We start from the raw sequence: 19,377 nt of genomic DNA on the forward strand, positions 1-19,377 counted from the left end.
CGTGGGGTGATGGGAGGCCCACTACTAGGCCTGGTCGTGCCTGATATGGTGGGCTGCTGCGTTCGTGCTGGGGGTGAATCTTGCCGTACTAAAGCGTTCGATCGATCGCTCCCCTGTACCGAACGAGTTGTTCGGGCTGGGGAGCTCCCAGACCGAACGTTCGGTACTTATCGGCGTCCAAAAAATATGGTAAACATCAATCTTCTCTGCTACCCACGGTCCGATCCCTTTTCCTTCGCTCGAGTCTCCGCCCGTCCCGTCGCCAGCCGGTGCCCACTCCGGACATGGCAGCGATGGGTCTGGCGCTGGGGGGCAGGCATGCGGAGCTGGAGCGAAGGCCGGCGGCAAGCGACGGCGGCGCTGGCCTCCCCCCGTCCTCCTCGTCCCAGGCTGAGAGGTGAGCCGGCCAAGCCCTTACTTTCTTTATCCTTTTTTTTTTTCTTTGCTGAAAGCGACCCAAAATTGTGAGTTTGCCCCCCTGCATCCCAGCAGAATTCATCGCTTTGTCGTACACACTTGCACACTAAATCTGCATTTATTTCTTAGATCTGTGGTGCATGAACGTGGTTATACTGTTAATCGAGGACTAGGTGTTGGGAAGAAAATGAAATGAAGATTTTTCCTTTTTCCCGTGATGCAGTATACACAGGTAGTGCTAATTTTTTTTTGAGCATCAGTACAGACACAAACGCTCATATACACGCGCATACACTTATCCTTATGAACGCACACACGCACAACCTACCCCTATGAGCACCTCCGAGAGACTGAGCCGGCATATCATCTTGAGATTTATGAAGCCACCGTAGGCGCCTAGTCGTCGACGGGAACGCAGGGACGAAGCTTGAAAAAAAGGTTGATGGGGTCATATCCATGGCAATGGGGTCATCTTCTATAAATCAACAGTGATTAGTACTAAGTTAATGAAGGATTTAGTAATTTCATTGGGGTCAATTGCTTAGGCGCCTCGTCGTCGACGGGAACGTCTCCTCCCATTAAAAGCGCATCGCCGGAAATCCTGAAATAAATCCAGGAATAATGCGAGCACCAGGATTTGAACCCTGGTGGGTTGGTGATACCACTGTCCACCTAACCAACTCAACCACAAGTTGATTCGTAGGTAGTGCTAATTTATTAAGGCATGTTAAACATTGTATTCTGTGTATATACATGGTGTACGTATAAACCGCGTATATCACGTTGTGTGCGTGCGTGTGTATCACGTTAGGAAGTTGGGGCCGGTAGGATCGATCTCATATGTCGTTGTAGCTATCCTGTAGATTAGAGATCGATCCTAACCTCCTCTAACTCATGTGCTTGTAATCTCCTATGCCTATATTAACACATACGCGTCTCTGCTACGTCAGCATACGCTTAACCTAATTCTCACATGGTATACAGAGCCATCGCTCTTCATCGCATCTAGCCATGTCGAGTTCTTCATCTTCCGCCGCCATGATTGCACCCTCGATCGCTGCTCTTGGCCACACCATCACCGAGAAGCTCACGCGCGAGAACTTTCTCGTGTGGAGGGCGCAAGTCCTGCCGCACATCAAGGCGGCAGGGATGACCGGCTACATCGACGGCTCCATCAAGGAGCCCGCTGCTGAGATCGCCACGGAGAAAGAAGTCTCCGGCAAGAAGGTGGTCACCTTCGTGGCCAACCCCGAGCACGCCATATGGGTCACCCAGGACCAGCAGGTTCTTACTTTTTTGATTGCATCGCTATCCTGAGAGGTCTTGATGCAGGTCAGCACATGCACTACCGCGGCGACGCTCTGGGCTGCGCTCCTGCAGAGTTTCTCGTCGCAATCCAGGGCGAGGGTGATCCAGCTCCGCTCACAGCTCGAGCATACCCGCAAGGGCGACCTTTCTGCGGCGGCCTACTTCACCAAGATGAAGGGCATCGCCGACGAACTTGCAGCCGCCGGCAAGTCGCTTGATGAGGATGATGTGGTCGACCACATCCTGCAAGGTCTTCTTCATGAACCGGACTACAATGGGTTCGTCTCCGCCATCTCCACGCGCACGGCAACCGAGTAGCCGATCGGCCTCAACGAGCTTTTCTCGCTGCTTCTCTCCGCCGAGGCTCGCATCGCCGCCCAGACCGCCTCCTACTCCGTGAATCTTGCGGCCAGGGGTGGTGGCCGCGGCGGCGGCAACTATAGCTGCCCTGGTGGCGGCAACGACGGTGGCTCCCGCGGCTTCAACAACAACAACGCGGGTGGCCAGTGCTACCCCGACAACTCTGGCAACGGCGGCTCTGGAGGCGCGCCGCGACAAGGTGGTGGTGACCGCGGTGATCGCGGTGACCGCGAGAAGTGCCAGATCTGCAAGATGGAGGGGCATGGAGCTTGGCGCTGCAGAAAGCGCTATGATCGCGACTACAACAACAACGTCCGCAACCCTGCGGGCGGAGGTGGTGGTGGAGGGAACCGTTCGGCCAATGCTGTTCACTCCTATGGAGTGGACACAAATTGGTACCTCGACACCGGAGCAACCGATCATGTGACAGGGGAGCTGGAGAAGCTTGCTGTTCGGGATCGGTACACTGGCACGGAACAAATCCAAACTGCGAGTGGTCAAGGTATGGACATTGCTCACATTGGTCATTCGGTTGTCACTACACCTCATGGCTCTCTCAAACTAAATAACATCATCCATGCACCAGAATCAGATCAAAGTTTACTTTCTGCCTACAAGCTTATTCGTGATAACCATGCCTTCCTTGAAGTTTACCCTGAAATTTTCTTTGTTAAGGACCGAGCCACCCGGAGAACCGTTCTTCAAAGCAAGAGTAGGGGACGGTTGTTCCTTATTTCTGGCCGCCATGATGCTCCCTCTCGTCAAGCTCTCACTGTGATCAAGCCATCTACCTCAAGATGGCACAAGCGCCTAGGGCATCCTGCCTTTCCAGTGGTCCAGAAAATTCTTCGAGATTTTAGTCTTTCAGTTTCCAATAAAAAGGATCATCTCCTTGTGTGTGATTCATGTCAGATGGCCAAGAGTCATCAACTTCCTTATTCTCGTTTACTAGTGAATCAAAGGCTCCTTTAGAGCTAGTTTTTTCAGATGTGTGGGGTCCTCGACCCATTTCTGTTGGTAGACAAAAGTACTATGTTGGATCTATTTTCTTAAGAATATGTCTGATGTATTTGCAAAGTTTCATCTTTTCCAACAACATGTTGAACGTCTCTTTGATCACGAAATCCTTGCCATGCAAAAGGACTGGGGTGGTGAATACCAAAAACTCCATTCTTTCTTTGATCGCATGGGCATCACTCATCATGTTTCCTGTCCACATGCCCACCAACAGAATGGCTCCGCTGAAAAAAAACATAGCCACATAGTGGAGGTGGGCCTCTCCCTCCTTGCGCATGCCTACATGCCATTGAAGTTTTGGGACGAAGCGTTCCTCACAGCCGTCTATCTCATCAATCATGTTCCTAGCAGAGTCATTAATAACCAAACCCCTCTTGAACGTCTCTTTGGCACCAAACCAAACTACACATTCCTTCGCATTTTTGGTTGTGCAGTTTGGCCAAATCTACATCCTTTTAATAAGCACAAGCTAGAGTTTCGTTCAAAACAGTGTGTTTTTCTGGGGTACAGTAGTCTTCATAAGGGCTACAAGTGTTTGGATGTTGCTACCGGACGTGTCTATTTTTCTCGCGATGTGGTTTTTGATGAACAAGTGTTTCCTTTTGCCAAACTCCACCCCAACGCCGGCGCTCAACTTCGCAAAGAGCTTGTTCTTCTACCCGCCCATCTCCTCCCATCGCCAAACTTTATCCCCGGGGGTGTAGTAGATCCTGCTGACCATGTGTCCATGTCTCATGACTCTATTGATCAAAACTCTGCTGAAAGTGTGCAGGAATATAATGAAGCTTTTGGAGAAAACTCGTATGATTTTATGTCAGGATCCAAAACTACAGCACACGCCGCAGAAGATCCGGACGGCGATCCCGGAGCTGATCTGGGCGGGATCCCCTCGGGATCAGCCTCGTCAGGCGCACCAGGCAGGCCAGGCGAATCGCCTCTGGGATCCGCGTCGGTGTCAGCCAGGCGGCCTGCACCTGTGGCTGGATTTGGTGGGCCAGGCGCACATGGCACCGGTCGGCCCTTGTCGCATCCGCGGGTCACGTCTGTGTCGCGGCCAGGAGGGCCCTCTGCGCGCGGCTCCGGTCGGCTGCCGCCCAACCAGCCACTAGAGACCAACCCAGACGCGCCAAGTGGCCGCTTCGGGGAGGCGGGCGTCCTCATCTGCTGATTCGCTCGAGCCACAACAGGAGTTCTCTCCTGGATCTTCTGTGGACTCCGGATTGGCCGTGTCTTCTTCTTCCAATCGACTTCAGCAATGTAACTCGCAACCTGCTCCGCCGCTTCCTGCACGCTCCCATACCAGGTCACAAAGTGGTATTGTTCAGCCTAAAATCTATATAGATGGTTGTGTTCGTTGGGGTTCTTTTTGTGCCACAGGAGGACCGCAGAATCTGGGGGAAGAACTAGGTGAACGCAGATGGAAGGAGGCAATGGATGAGGAATATGATGCTCTTATGAAAAACAAGACATGGTGTTTGGTTCCACCAGTCAAGGGGAGGAATCTTATTGACTGCAAGTGGGTCTATAAGGTCAAACGAAAATCTGATGGCACTATTGACAGGTATAAGGCATGTTTAGTTGCCAAAGGGTTTAAACAGAGGGACGGGCTTGATTACGAGGACACATTTAGTCCTGTAGTAAAAGCAGCTACTATCAGAATAATTCTTTCAGTTGCAGTCTCTAGAAACTGGTGCATTCGACAGCTAGATGTAAAGAACACGTTCTTGCATGGTGTTCTTGAAGAGGAAGTGTTCATGAGGCAACCGCCTGGGTATGAAAACTCCAGATTTCCACGTCATGTCTGTAAGCTTGAGAAGGCATTGTATGGGCTGAAACAGGCACCTAGGGCTTGGTACTCTCGGTTATCTTCAAAGTTGCAATCTCTGGGGTTCTCTCCATCTAGCGGATACACCTCATTGTTCTTTTATCACAAGCATGGGATAACCATTTTTATGCTCATTTATGTTGATGATATTGTTGTCACAAGTTCCTCATCTCAAGCAGTTGAAGCTCTCCTCAAGGACTTGAGAAAGGACTTTGCACTAAAGGACCTGGGCAACCTGCATTTCTTTCTTGGAATTGAGGTAAAACATGTACCAAGTGGAATTGTGTTGTCACAGGAGAAATATGTACAAGAAATATTTCAGCGGATGGGCATGAAGACATGTAAGCCATCACCTACACCTTTGTCTGTCTCTAAAAAATTGTCCCTTCATGATGGAGAGGCACTTGGGGCAGAAGATGTCACCAGGTATAGAAGTGTTGTAGGAGCATTGCAATACTTGACTTTGACTAGGCCAGATATTTCATACTCACTAAACAAAGTTTGTCAAATTTTTACATGCTCCTACTAGTGTCCATTGGACAGCCGTAAAAAGGATACTTAGATATCTTCAAGGAACCAAAGGTCATGGTTTAAAATTTGGAAAGTCAGATTCTATGCTAGTTAGTGCTTTTTCAGATGCAGACTGGCCAGGCTGTCCTGATGACAGGAGGTCAATAGGAGGCTTTGCAGTATTCCTTGGAGGTAATTTGATATCCTGGTGTGCTCGCAAGCAACCTACTGTTTCTCGGTCCAGTACAGAAGCTGAGTACAAGGCATTAGCCAATGCTACTGCTGAAATTATTTGGGTCCAACATTTGCTGACAGAACTGGGTGTTCATCATCCAAAAGCTGCATCGCTCTGGTGTGATAATCTTGGTGCCACATACCTATTTGCTAATCCTATATTTCATGCCAGGACAAAATATATTGAAATTGACTATCATTTTGTTCGTGAACGGGTGGCTGAAAAATTGTTGAATATAAGGTTTATACCCACTGGTGATCAAGTTGAGGATGGATTCACTAAGCCACTTACTTTGCAATAGCTGAAGGCATTCAGGGCAATCTCAACTTAGATAGTTGTGATTGAGGGGGAGTGTTAAACATTGTATTCTGTGTATATACGCGGTGTACGTATAAACCACGTATATCACGTTGTGTGTGCGTGCGTGTGTATCACGTTAGGAAGTTGGGTCGGTAGGATCGATCTCATATGTCATTGTAGCTATCCTGTAGATAAGAGATCGATCCTAACCTCCTCTAACTCCTGTGCTTGTAATCTCCTGTGCCTATATTAACACGTACGCGTCCCTGCTATGCCAGCATACGCTTAACCTAATTCTCACAAAGAACCTCTTGGACTGCCGTTCGATTTCACTATTTCCCACTATCTATTAAGTTCAGGAACCTCTTGGACTGATGTTCAATCCCTTAATTTCACACTATCCGTCTTCACAATCTGCCGTTCAAACCCCTTCATTTCCCCCTGTCCATCTTCATATATTAAGCCCAGGACCAAGTGCCGTTGATTCCTTCATTTCGTCCTATCGATCTGCCGTGGCATAAGCACCACAGTAAGCTCCAGTATCTTCTGACCAATTTGCTTCCTTCAGTCTGTCATGTGTTTCTTGTTCTTCTAAGCCTGGAAATCAGTGTACTTTCTTCGTTTTCGTTTGATTTTCTTTAGTTTACATGCATGGTGATATATAATCTGCTGTAGACAGATTTAGTATTCTAAGAGCAACTCCAATGCAGGGACCCAAATCGTCCGCCTGCGTCCGTTTGGGTCTGCGCGGATAAAAATCGATGCCTAACGCAGGTACCCATTTTTATTTTCTGGCCGCTTCGTGTCTGCGTGGACACTAGTAGAAAAGGGGGCAATGGTCCAGGCCGGGTCAGCCCATAAGTCCCGGTTCAATCCAGAACCGGGACCAATGGGGGCATTGGACCCGGTTCGTGAGCCCCGGGGCCCGGCCGGGCCACGTGGGCCATTGGTCCCAGTTCGACTGGACCTATTGGTCCCGGTTGGTGGGACGAACCGGGACCAATGCGCCTCGCTCCTGGCCCACCACCATTGGTTCCGGTTGGTGGCTTGAACCTGGACCAAAGGCTGCCCTTTAGTCCCGGTTCGTGGCACGAATCGGGACCAATTAGTTGCCTATATATACCCCTCGCCCGCGAGCAGAGCACTCCTAGTGCTCTGTTTTTCGTGGGCGGCGAGGGGAGAGCTTTGTGGTGCTCTAGCTCACCTCCTATGCACACGAGGTGTTTGATGGAATGCCCGAGCCACACTACTTAAGCTTTCTCCTCTCCAAGCTCGAACTTCAAGCTCCATTTTCCTCAATATTTGTCTAGGTTTAGCGGTCAGTCACGTCCCGTCCCCGTCTTCACCGCCGTCGATCGCCCGCGCCGATCTCTTCGCCAGCACCACCGTGGTAAGCCTCTTGTTCTTATCTTCTTTCAGAAAGGAAAAAAAATTCTTACTTGTATGTTTATATAGATACTTGTATAATTTTTTTACTTTTATTATTGCATCTTATATAGTGCGATGGTTTTGGTATCCGCTGAAGGAAATATGCCCTAGAGGCAATAATAAAGTTATTATTTATTTCCTTATATCATGATAAATGTTTATTATTCATGCTAGAATTGTATTAACCGGAAACATAATACATGTGTGAATATATAGACAAACAGAGTGTCACTAGTATGCCTCTACTTGACTAGCTTGTTAATCAAAGATGGTTATGTTTCCTAACCATATACAAAAGAGTTGTTATTTGATTAACGGGATCACATCATTAGTTGAATGATCTGATTGACATGACCCATTCCGTTAGCTTAGCACCTGATCGTTTACTATGTTGCTATTGCTTTCTTCATGACTTATACATGTTCCTATGACTATGAGATTATGCAACTCCCGTTTATCGGAGGAACACTTTGTGTGCTACCAAACGTCACAACGTAACTGGGTGATTATAAAGGTGCTCTACAGGTGTCTCCAAAGGTAATTGTTGTGTTGGCGTATTTCAAGATTAGGATTTGTCACTCCGAATGTCGGAGAGGTATCTCTGGGCCCTCTCGATAATGCACATCACATAAGCCTTGCAAGCAATGCAACTAATGAGTTAGTTGCGAGATGATGTATTACGGAACGAGTAAAGAGACTTGCCGGTAACGAGATTGAACTAGGTATTGGATACCGACGATCGAATCTCGGGCAAGTAACATACCGATGACAAAGGGAACAACGTATGTTGTTATGCGGTCTGACCGATAAAGATCTTCGTAGAATATGTAGGAACCAATATGGGCATCCAGGTCCCGCTATTGGTTATTGACCGGAGACGTGTCTTGGTCATGTCTACATTGTTCTCGAACCGTAGGGTCCGCACGCTTAAGGTTTCGATGACAGTTATATTATGAGTTTATGAGTTTTGATGTACCGAAGGAGTTCGGAGTCCCGGATGAGATCGGGGACATGACGAGGAGTCTCGAAATGATCGAGACGTAAAGATCGATATATTGGACGACTATATTCGGAGTTCGGAAAGGTTCCGAGTGATTCGGGTATTTATCGGAGTACCGGAGAGTTACGGGAATTCGCCGGGGAGAAGTATTGGGCCTTATTGGGCCATACGGGAAAGAGAGAGGGGCTGCCTAGGGCAGGCCGCGCCCCCCCCCATGGCCTAGTCCGAATTGGACTAGGGGGAGGTGTTGGAAATATGCCCTAGAGGCAATAATAAAAGCATTATTATTATATTTCCCTGTTCATGACAATTGTCTTTTATTCATGCTATAATTGTATTATCCGGAAATCGTAATACACATGTGAATACATAGACCACAATACGTCCCTAGTAAGCCTCTAGTTGACTAGCTCGTTGGTCAACAGATAGTCATGGTTTCCTGACTATGGACATCAGATGTCATTGACAACGGGATCACGTCATTAGGAGAATGACGTGATGGACAAGACCCAATCCTAAGCATAGCACAAGATCGTGTAGTTCGTTTTGCTAGAGCTTTTTCAATGTCAAGTATCTCTTCCTTAGACCATGAGATCGTGTAACTCCCGGATACCATAGGAGTGCTTTGGGTGTACCAAACGTCACAACGTAACTGGGTGACTATAAAGGTGCACTACAGGTATCTCCGAAAGTGTCTGTTGGGTTGACACGGATCGAGACTGGGATTTGTCACTCCGTATGACGGAGAGGTATCTCTGGGCCCACTCGGTAATGCATCATCATAATGAGCTCAAAGTGACCAAGTGTTTGGTCACGGGATCATGCATTACGGTACGAGTAAAGTGACTTGCCGGTAACGAGATTGAAAGAGGTATTGGGATACCGACGATCGAGTCTCGGGCTTGTAACGTACCGCTTGACAAAGGGAATAGTATACGGGGTTGCTTGAATCCTCGACATCGTGGTTCATCCGATGACATCATCGAGGAGCATGTGGGAGACAACATGGGTATCCAGATCCCGCTGTTGGTTATTGACCTGAGAGCCGTCTCGGTCATGTCTGCATGTCTCCAGAACCCGTAGGGTTTACACACTTAAGGTTCGGTGACGCTAGGGTTATTAGGAAGACTTGTATGTGATTACCGAATGTTGTTCGGAGTCCCGGATGAGATCCCGGACGTCACGAGGAGTTCCGGAATAGTCCGGAGGTAAAGATTTATATATGGGAAGTTGTCATACGGATACCGGAAGGTTTCGGGGGCATATCGGTATTGTACCGGGGCCACCAGAAGGGTTCTGGGGGTCCACCGGGAGGGGCCACCCCTCCCGGGGGGGGGGGGGCAATTGGGCTGCGTGGGGTAGGAGCCAGCCCCTGGAGGGCTGGGCGTGCCCCCCCTTGGGCCCATGCGCCTAGGGTTGGGGGGGGGGAACCCTAGAGGGGGCGCCCCCCTTGCTTGGGGGGCAAGTCCCCCTCCCTGGCCGCCGCCCCCCCTCTAGATCCCATCTAGAGGGGCCGGCTCCCCTTGCCCCTTCCCCTATAAATAGAGGGGTGAGTGGAGGGCTGAACACCCAAGCCAAGGCGCAGCCCCTCCCCTCCCCAACACCTCTCCTCCTCCGTACGTGCTTGGCGAAGCCCTGTCGGAGTACTGCTGCACCAACAACACCACGCTGTCGTGCTGCCATTGGAGCTGTCTTCCTCAACCTCTCCTTCCTCCTTGCTGGATCAAGACGGAGGAGACGTCGTCCGTACCGTACGTGTGTTGAACGCGGAGGTGCTGTCCGTTCAGCACTTGGTGATCGGTGATCTGAATCACGGCGAGTACGACTCCATCATCACCATCCCCTTGAACGCTTCTGCACTCGATCTACAAGTGGTATGTAGATGCAAACTCACTCCCTTGACTCGTTGCTTAAATGAACTCATAGATGGATCTTGGTGAAACCGTAGGAAAAATTTTAATTTTCTGCAACGTTCCCCAACAGTGGCATCATGAGCTAGGTCTATGCGTAGTTCTCTATTGCACGAGTAGAACACAATTTTGTTGTGGGCGTAGATCTTGTCAACTTGCTTGCCGCTACTAGTCTAATCTTGCTTCAGCGGTATTGTGGGATGAAGCGGCCCGGACCAACCTTACACGTACGCTTACGTGAGACCGGTTCCACCGACTAACATGCACTAGTTGCATAAGGTGGCTGGCGGGTGTCTGTCTCTCCCACTTTAGTTGAGGCGGATTCGATGAAAAGGGTCCTTATGAAGGGTAAATAGAAGTTGACAAGATCACGTTGTGGTTATTCGTAGGTAAGAAAACGTTCTTGCTAGAACCCAATTGCAGCCACGTAAAAGATGCAACAACAATTAGAGGACGTCTAACTTGTTTTTGCAGCAATTGTCATGTGATGTGATATGGCCAGAAGTTTTGATGAATGATGAATGATATATTGTGATGTATGAGATCATGTTCTTGTAATAGGAATCATGACTTGCATGTCAATGAGTATGACAACCGGCAGGAGCAATAGGAGTTGTCTTTATTTTTTGTATGACCTGCGTGTCATTGAAGAACGCCATGTAAATTACTTTACTTTATTGCTAAATGCGTTAGCCATAGAAGTAGAAGTAGTCGTTGGCGTGACAACTTCATGAAGACATGATGATGGAGATCATGATGATGGAGATCATGGTGTCATGCCAGTGACGAAGATGATCATGGAGCCCCGAAGATGGAGATCGAAGGAGCTATATGATATTGGCCATATCATGTCACTATTATATAATTGCATGTGATGTTTATTATGTTTATGCATCTTGTTTACTTAGAACGACGGTAGTAAATAAGATGATCCCTTACAAAAATTTCAAGAAGTGTTCTCCCCTAATTGTGCACCGTTGCTAAAGTTCGTCGTTTCGAAGCACCACGTGATGATCGGGTGTGATAGATCCTTACGTTCACATACAACGGGTGTAAGACAGTTTTACACATGCAAAACACTTAGGGTTAACTTGACGAGCCTAGCATGTACAGACATGGCCTCGGAACACGGAGACCGAAAGGTCGAACACGAGTCGTATGGAAGATACGATCAACATGAGAATGTTCACCGACAATGACTAGTCCGTCTCACGTGATGATCGGACACAGCCTAGTCGACTCGGATCGTGTAACACTTAGATGACTAGAGGGATGTCTAATCTGAGTGGGAATTCATTAAAATAATTTGATTAGATGAACTTAATTATCATGAACTTAGTCTAAAACTTTTTGCATAATATGTCTTGTAGATCAAATGGCCAATGCTCATGTCAACATGAACTTCAACGCGTTCCTAGAGAAAACCAAGCTGAAAGATGATGGCAGCAACTATACGGACTGGGTCCGGAACCTGAGGATCATCCTCATAGCTGCCAGGAAACAATATGTCCTAGAAGGACCGCTAGGTGACGCTCCCGACCCAGAGAACCAAGACATTATGAATGCTTGGCAGTCTCGTTCTGATGATTACTCCCTTGTTCAGTGCGGCATGCTTTACAGCTTAGAACCGGGGCTCCAAAAGCGTTTTGAGCAACACGGAGCATATGAGATGTTCGAGGAGCTGAAACTAGTTTTCCAAGCTCATGCCCGGGTCGAGAGATATGAAGTCTCCGACAAGTTCTATAGTTGTAAGATGGAGGAAAATAGTTCTGTTAGTGAGCACATACTCAAAATGTCTGGGTTGCACAACCGCCTGTCCCAGCTGGACATTAACCTCCCGGATGAGGCGGTCATTGACAGAATCCTTCAGTCGCTCCCACCAAGCTACAAGAGCTTTGTGATGAACTACAATATGCAGGGGATGGTGAAGACCATTCCTGAAGTATTTTCAATGCTGAAGTCAGCAGAGGTTGAAATCAAGAAAGAACATCAAGTGTTGATGGTCAATAAGACCACTAAGTTCAAGAAGGGCAAGGGTAAGAAGAACTTCAAGAAGGACGGCAAAGATGTTGTCGCGCCCGGTAAGCCAGTTGCCGGGAAGAAGTCAAAGAATGGACCCAAGCCTAAGACTGAGTGCTTTTATTGCAAGGGGAAGGGTCACTGGAAGCGGAACTGCCCCAAATACTTAGCGGATAAGAAGGCCGGCAACACCAAAGGTATATTTGATATACATGTAATTGATGTGTACCTTACCAGTACTCGTAGTAACTCCTGGGTATTTGATACCGATGCCGTTGCTCATATTTGTAACTCACAGCAGGAGCTGCGGAATAAGCGGAGACTGGCGAAGGACGAGGTGACGATGCGCGTCGGGAATGGTTCCAGAGTTTATGTGATCGCCGTCGGCACGCTACCTCTACATTTACCTACGGGATTAGTTTTGAACCTTAATAATTGTTATTTGGTGCCAAGTTTGAGCATGAACATTGTATCTGGATCTCGTTTGATACGAGATGGCTACTCATTTAAATCCGAGAATAATGGTTGTTCTATTTATATGAGAGATATGTTTTATGGTCATGCTCCGATGGTCAATGGTTTATTCTTAATGAATCTCGAACGTAATGTTACACATATTCATAGCGTGAATACCAAAAGATGTAAAGTTGATAACGATAGTCCCACATACTTGTGGCATTGCCGCCTTGGTCACATTGGTGTCAAGCGCATGAAGAAGCTCCATGCTGATGGACTTTTAGAGTCTCTCGATTATGAATCATTTGACACATGCGAACCATGCCTCATGGGCAAAATGACCAAGACTCCGTTCTCCGGAACAATGGAGCGAGCAACCAACTTGTTGGAAATCATACATACCGATGTGTGCGGTCCAATGAGTGTTGAGGCTCGCGGAGGATATCGTTATGTTCTCACTCTCACAGATGACTTGAGTAGATATGGGTATGTCTACTTGATGAAACACAAGTCTGAGACCTTTGAAAAGTTCAAGGAATTTCAGAATGAAGTAGAGAATCAACGTGACCGAAAGATAAAATTCTTACGATCGGATCGTGGAGGAGAATATTTAAGTCACGAATTTGGTACACACTTCAGAAAATGTGGAATCGTTTCACAACTCACGCCGCCTGGAACACCTCAGCGTAACGGTGTGTCCGAATGTCGTAATCGCACTCTATTGGATATGGTGCGATCCATGATGTCTCTTACCGATTTACCACTATCATTTTGGGGATACGCCCTAGAGACAGCTACATTCACTTTAAATAGGGCACCGTCTAAATCCGTTGAGACGACACCGTATGAATTATGGTTTGGGAAGAAACCTAAGCTGTCGTTTCTAAAAGTTTGGGGATGCGATGCTTATGTCAAGAAACTTCAACCTGAAAAGCTCGAACCCAAGTCGGAAAAATGCGTCTTCATAGGATACCCTAAAGAAACCATTTGGTATACCTTCTACTTAAGATCCGAGGGCAAGATCTTTGTTGCCAAGAACGGATCCTTTCTGGAAAAAGAGTTTCTCTTGAAAGAAGTAAGTGGGAGGAAAGTAGAACTCGATGAAGTACTACCTCTTGAACGGGAAAGTAGTGCAGCTCAGGAAAATGTTCCTGTGATGCCTACACCAACTTAAGAGGAAAATAATGATGATGATCAAGGTACTTCGGATCAACTTGCTACTGAACTTCGTAGGTCCACAAGGACACGTTCCGCACCAGAGTGGTACGGCAACCCTGTCCTGGAAATCATGTTGTTAGACAACGGTGAACCTTCGAACTATGAAGAAGCGATGGCGGGCCCAGATTCCAACAAATGGCTAGAAGCCATGAAATCCGAGATAGAATCCATGTATGAAAACAAAGTATGGACTTTGATTGACTTGCCCGATGATCGGTGAGCGATAGAAAACAAATGGATCTTTAAGAAGAAGACGGATGCGGATGGTAATGTCACCATCTATAAAGCTCGACTTGTCGCTAAGGGTTATCGGCAAGTTCAAGGGATTGACTACGATGAGACTTTCTCTCCCGTAGCGAAGCTTAAGTCCGTCCGAATCATGTTAGCAATTGCCGCATACTATGATTATGAGATATGGCAGATGGACATCAAAACGGCATTCCTTAACGGGCATCTTAAGGAAGAACTGTATATGATGCAGCCGGAGGGTTTTGTCGATCCTAAGAATGCTAACAAAGTATGCAAGCTCCTGCGATCCATTTATGGGCTGGTGCAAGCATCTCGGAGTTGGAACATTCGCTTTGATGAAATGATCAAAGCGTTTGGGTTTATGCAGACTTATGGAGAAGCCTGCGTTTACAAGAAAGTGAGTGGGAGCTCTGTAGCATTTCTCATATTATATGTAGATGACATACTTTTGATGGGAAATGATATAGAATTCTTGGACAGCATTAAGGCCTACTTGAATAAGTGTTTTTCAATGAAGGACCTTGGAGAAGCTGCTTATATATTAGGCATCAAGATCTATAGAGATAGATCGAGATGCCTCATAGGTCTTTCACAAAGCACGTACCTTGATAAGATTTTGAAGAAGTTCAAAATGGATCAGTCCAAGAAGGGGTTCTTGCCTGTATTGCAAGGTGTGAGATTGAGCTCGGCTCAATGCCCGACCACGGGAAAAGATAAAGAAGAGATGAGTGTCATCCCCTATGCTTCAGCCATAGGATCTATTATGTATGCCATGCTGTGCATCAGACCTGATGTAAACCTTGCCGTAAGTTTGGTAGGAAGGTACCAAAGTAATCCCGACAAGGAATACTGGACAACGGTCAAGAATATCCTAAAGTACCTGAAAAGGACGAAGGACATGTTTCTCGTTTATGGAGGTGACGAAGAGCTCTTCGTAAAGGGTTACGTCGACGCTAGCTTCGACACAGATCTGGATGACTCTAAGTCACAAACCGGATACATGTATATGTTGAATGGTGGAGCAGTAAGCTGGTGCAGCTGCAAGCAGAGCGTCGTGGCGGGATCTACATGTGAAGCGGGGTACATGGCAGCCTCGGAGGCAGCGCATGAAGCAATTTGGGTGAAGGAGTTCATCACCGACCTAGGAGTCATACCAAATGCGTCGGGACCGATCAAACTCTTCTGTGACAACACTGGAGCTATTGCCCTTGCCAAGGAGCCCATGTTTCACAAGAAGACCAGGCACATCAAGCGTCGTTTCAACTCCATCCGTGAAAATGTTCAAGATGGAGATATAGATATTTGCAAAGTACATACGGATCTGAATGTCACAGATCCGTTGACTAAACCTCTCTCGCGAGCAAAACATGATCAACACCAGAACTCTATGGGTGTTCGATTCATCACAATGTAACTAGATTATTGACTCTAGTGCAAGTGGGAGACTGTTAGAAATATGCCCTAGAGGGAATAATAAAAGCATTATTATTATATTTCCCTGTTCATGACAATTGTCTTTTATTCATGCTATAATTGTATTATCCGGAAATCGTAATACACGTGTGAATACATAGACCACAATACGTCCCTAGTAAGCCTCTAGTTGACTAGCTCGTTGGTCAACAGATAGTCATGGTTTCCTGACTATGGACATCAGATGTCATTGACAACGGGATCACGTCATTAGGAGAATGACGTGATGGACAAGACCCAATCCTAAGCATAGCACAAGATCGTGTAGTTCGTTTTGCTAGAGCTTTTTCAATGTCAAGTATCTCTTCCTTAGACCATGAGATCGTGTAACTCCCGGATACCGTAGGAGTGCTTTGGGTGTACCAAACGTCACAACGTAACTGGGTGACTATAAAGGTGCACTACAGGTATCTCCGAAAGTGTCTGTTGGGTTGACACGGATCGAGACTGGGATTTGTCACTCCGTATGACGGAGAGGTATCTCTGGGCCCACGCGGTAATGCATCATCATAATGAGCTCAAAGTGACCAAGTGTTTGGTCATGGGATCATGCATTACGGTAGGAGTAAAGTGACTTGCCGGTAATGAGATTGAACGAGGTATCAGGATACCGACGATCGAGTCTCGGGCTTGTAACGTACCGATTGACAAAGGGAATAGTATACGGGGTTGCTTGAATCCTCGACATCATGGTTCATTCGATGACATCATCGAGGAGCATGTGGGAGCCAACATGGGTATCCAGATCCCGCTGTTGGTTATTGACCTGAGAGCCGTCTCGGTCATGTCTGCATGTCTCCCGAACCCGTAGGGTCTACACACTTAAGGTTCGGTGACGCTAGGGTTATTAGGAAGACTTGTATGTGATTACCAAATGTTGTTCGGAGTCCCGGATGAGATCCCGGACGTCACGAGGAGTTCCGGAATAGTCTGGAGGTAAAGATTTATATAAGGGAAGTTGTCATACGGACACCGGAAGGTTTCGGGGGCATATCGGTATTCTACCGTGGCCACCGGAAGGGTTCCGGGGGTCCATCGGGAGGGGCCACCCCTCCCGGGGGGGCCACCTGGGCTGCGTGGGGCAGGAGCCAGCCCCCGGAGGGCTGGGCGCGCCCCCTCTTGGGCCCATGCGCCTAGGGTTGGGGGGGAACCCTAGAGGGGGCGCCCCCCTTGCTTGGGGGGCAAGTCCCCCCTCCCTGGCCGCCGCCCCCCCTCTAGATCCCATCTAGAGGGGCCGGCTCCCCTTGCCCCTTCCCCTATAAATAGAGGGGTGAGTGGAGGGCTGAACACCCAAGCCAAGGCGCAGCCCCTCCCCTCCCCAACACCTCTCCTCCTCCGTACGTGCTTGGCGAAGCCCTGTCGGAGTACTGCTGCACCAACAACACCATGCCGTCGTGCTGCCGTTGGAGCTGTCTTCCTCAACCACTCCTTCCTCCTTGCTGGATCAAGACTTAGGAGATGTCGTCCGTACCGTACGTGTGTTGAACGCGGAGGTGCTGTCCTTTCAGCACTTGGTCATCGGTGATCTGAATCACGGCGAGTACGACTCCATCATCACCATCCCCTTGAACGCTTCCGCACTCGATCTACAAGTGGTATGTAGATGCAAACTCACTCCCTTGACTCGTTGCTTAGATGAACTCATAGATGGATCTTGGTGAAACCGTAGGAAAATTTTTAATTTTCTGCAACGTTCCCCAACAGGAGGGGCCGCACCCCCTCCTTCCTTCCCTTCTCTCTTCCCCTTCCTTGTCTCCTACTCCTACTACATGGAAAGACTCCTAGTTGGACTAGGAAAGAGGGAATCCTACTCCCGGTGGGAGTAGGACTCCCCTAGGGCGCGCCATAGAGAGGGCCGGCCCTCCCCTCCTCCACTCCTTTATATACAGGGGCAGGGTGCACCCCATGGACACACAAGTTGATCTACAGATCGTTCCTTAGCCGTGTGCGGTGCCCCCCTCCACCATATTCCACCTCGGTCATATCGTCGTGGAGTTTAGGCGAAGCCCTGTGCCGGTAGAACATCATCATCGTCACCACGCCGTCGTGCTGACGGAACTCATCCCCGACGCTTTGCTGGATTGGAGCCCGGGGAACGTCATCGAGCTGAACGTTTGCTGAACACGGAGGTGCCGTACGTTCGGTACTTGGATCGGTCGAGTCGTGAAGACGTACGACTACATCAACCGTGTTGTGATAACGCTTCCGCTTACGGTCTACGAGGGTACGTGGACAACACTCTCCCCTCTTGTTGCTATGCCATCACCATGATCTTGCGTGTGCGTAGGAAATTTTTTGAAATTACTACGTTCCCCAACAGTGGTATCAGAGCCTAGGTTTTATGGTTTGATGTTATATGCACGAGTAGAACACAAGTGAGTTGTGGGTGATACAAATCATACTGCTTACCAGCATGTCATACTTTGGTTCGGCGGTATTGTTGGATGAAGCGGCCCGAACCGACATTACGCGTACGCTTACGCGAGACTGGTTTTACCGCCGTGCTTTGCACACAGGTGACTAGCGGGTGTCTGTTTCTCCAACTTTAGTTGAACCGAGTGTGGCTACGCCCGGTCCTTGCGAAGGTTAAAACAACACCAACTTGACAAACTATCGTTGTGGTTTTGATGTGTAGGTGAGGTTGGTTCTTGCTTAAGCCCGTAGCAGCCACGTAAAACTTGCAACAACAAAGTAGAGGACGTCTAACTTGTTTTTGCAGGGCATGTTGTGATGTGATATGGTCAAGACATGATGCTAAATTTTATTGTATGAGATGATCATGTTTTGTAACCGAGTTATCGGCAACTGGCAGGAGCCATATGGTTGTCACTTTATTGTATGCAATGCAATCGCCCTGTAATGCTTTACTTTATCACTAAGCGGTAACGATAGTCGTAGAAGCATAAGATTGGCGAGACGACAACGATGCTACGATGGACATCAAGGTGTCGCGCCGGTGACGATGATGATCATGACGGTGCTTCGAAGATGGAGATCACAAGCACAAGATGATGATGGCCATATCATATCACTTATATTGATTGCATGTGATGTTTATCTTTTATGCATCTTATCTTGCTTTGATTGACGGTAGCATTTTAAGATGATCTCTCACTAATTATCAAGAAGTGTTCTCCCTGAGTATGCACCGTTGCCAAAGTTCGTCGTGCCCAGACACCACGTGATGATCGGGTGTGATAAGCTCTACGTCCATCTACAACGGGTGCAAGCCAGTTTTGCACACGCGGAATACTCAGGTTAAACTTGACGAGCCTAGCATATGCAGATATGGCCTCGGAACACGGAGACCGAAAGGTCGAGCGTGAATCATATAGTAGATATGATCAACATAGTGATGTTCACCATTGAAAGCTACTCCATTTCACGTGATGATCGGTTATGGTTTAGTTGATTTGGATCACGTGATCACTTAGAAGATTAGAGGGATGTCTTTCTAAGTGGGAGTTCTTAAGTAATATGATTAATTGAACTTTAATTTATCATGAACTTAGTCCTGGTAGTATTTTGCAAATTATGTTGTAGATCAATAGCTCGCGTTGTTGCTTTCATATGTTTATTTTGATATGTTCCTAGAGAAAACTGTGTTGAAAGATGTTAGTAGCAATGATGCGGATTGGATCCGTGATCTGAG

General features: G+C 47.8%; 1 pseudogene; it reads left to right on the plus strand.

The window, feature by feature from the left end:
- Positions 1-284: 284 nt before the first annotated feature.
- Positions 285-19,377, plus strand: part of LOC123076639 (B3 domain-containing protein Os03g0620400-like) — a 60,511-nt pseudogene continuing 41,418 nt past the window's right edge.

Source organism: Triticum aestivum, chromosome 1B, assembly GCF_018294505.1.
Source record: "Triticum aestivum cultivar Chinese Spring chromosome 1B, IWGSC CS RefSeq v2.1, whole genome shotgun sequence".
Lineage (NCBI taxonomy): Eukaryota > Viridiplantae > Streptophyta > Magnoliopsida > Poales > Poaceae > Triticum > Triticum aestivum.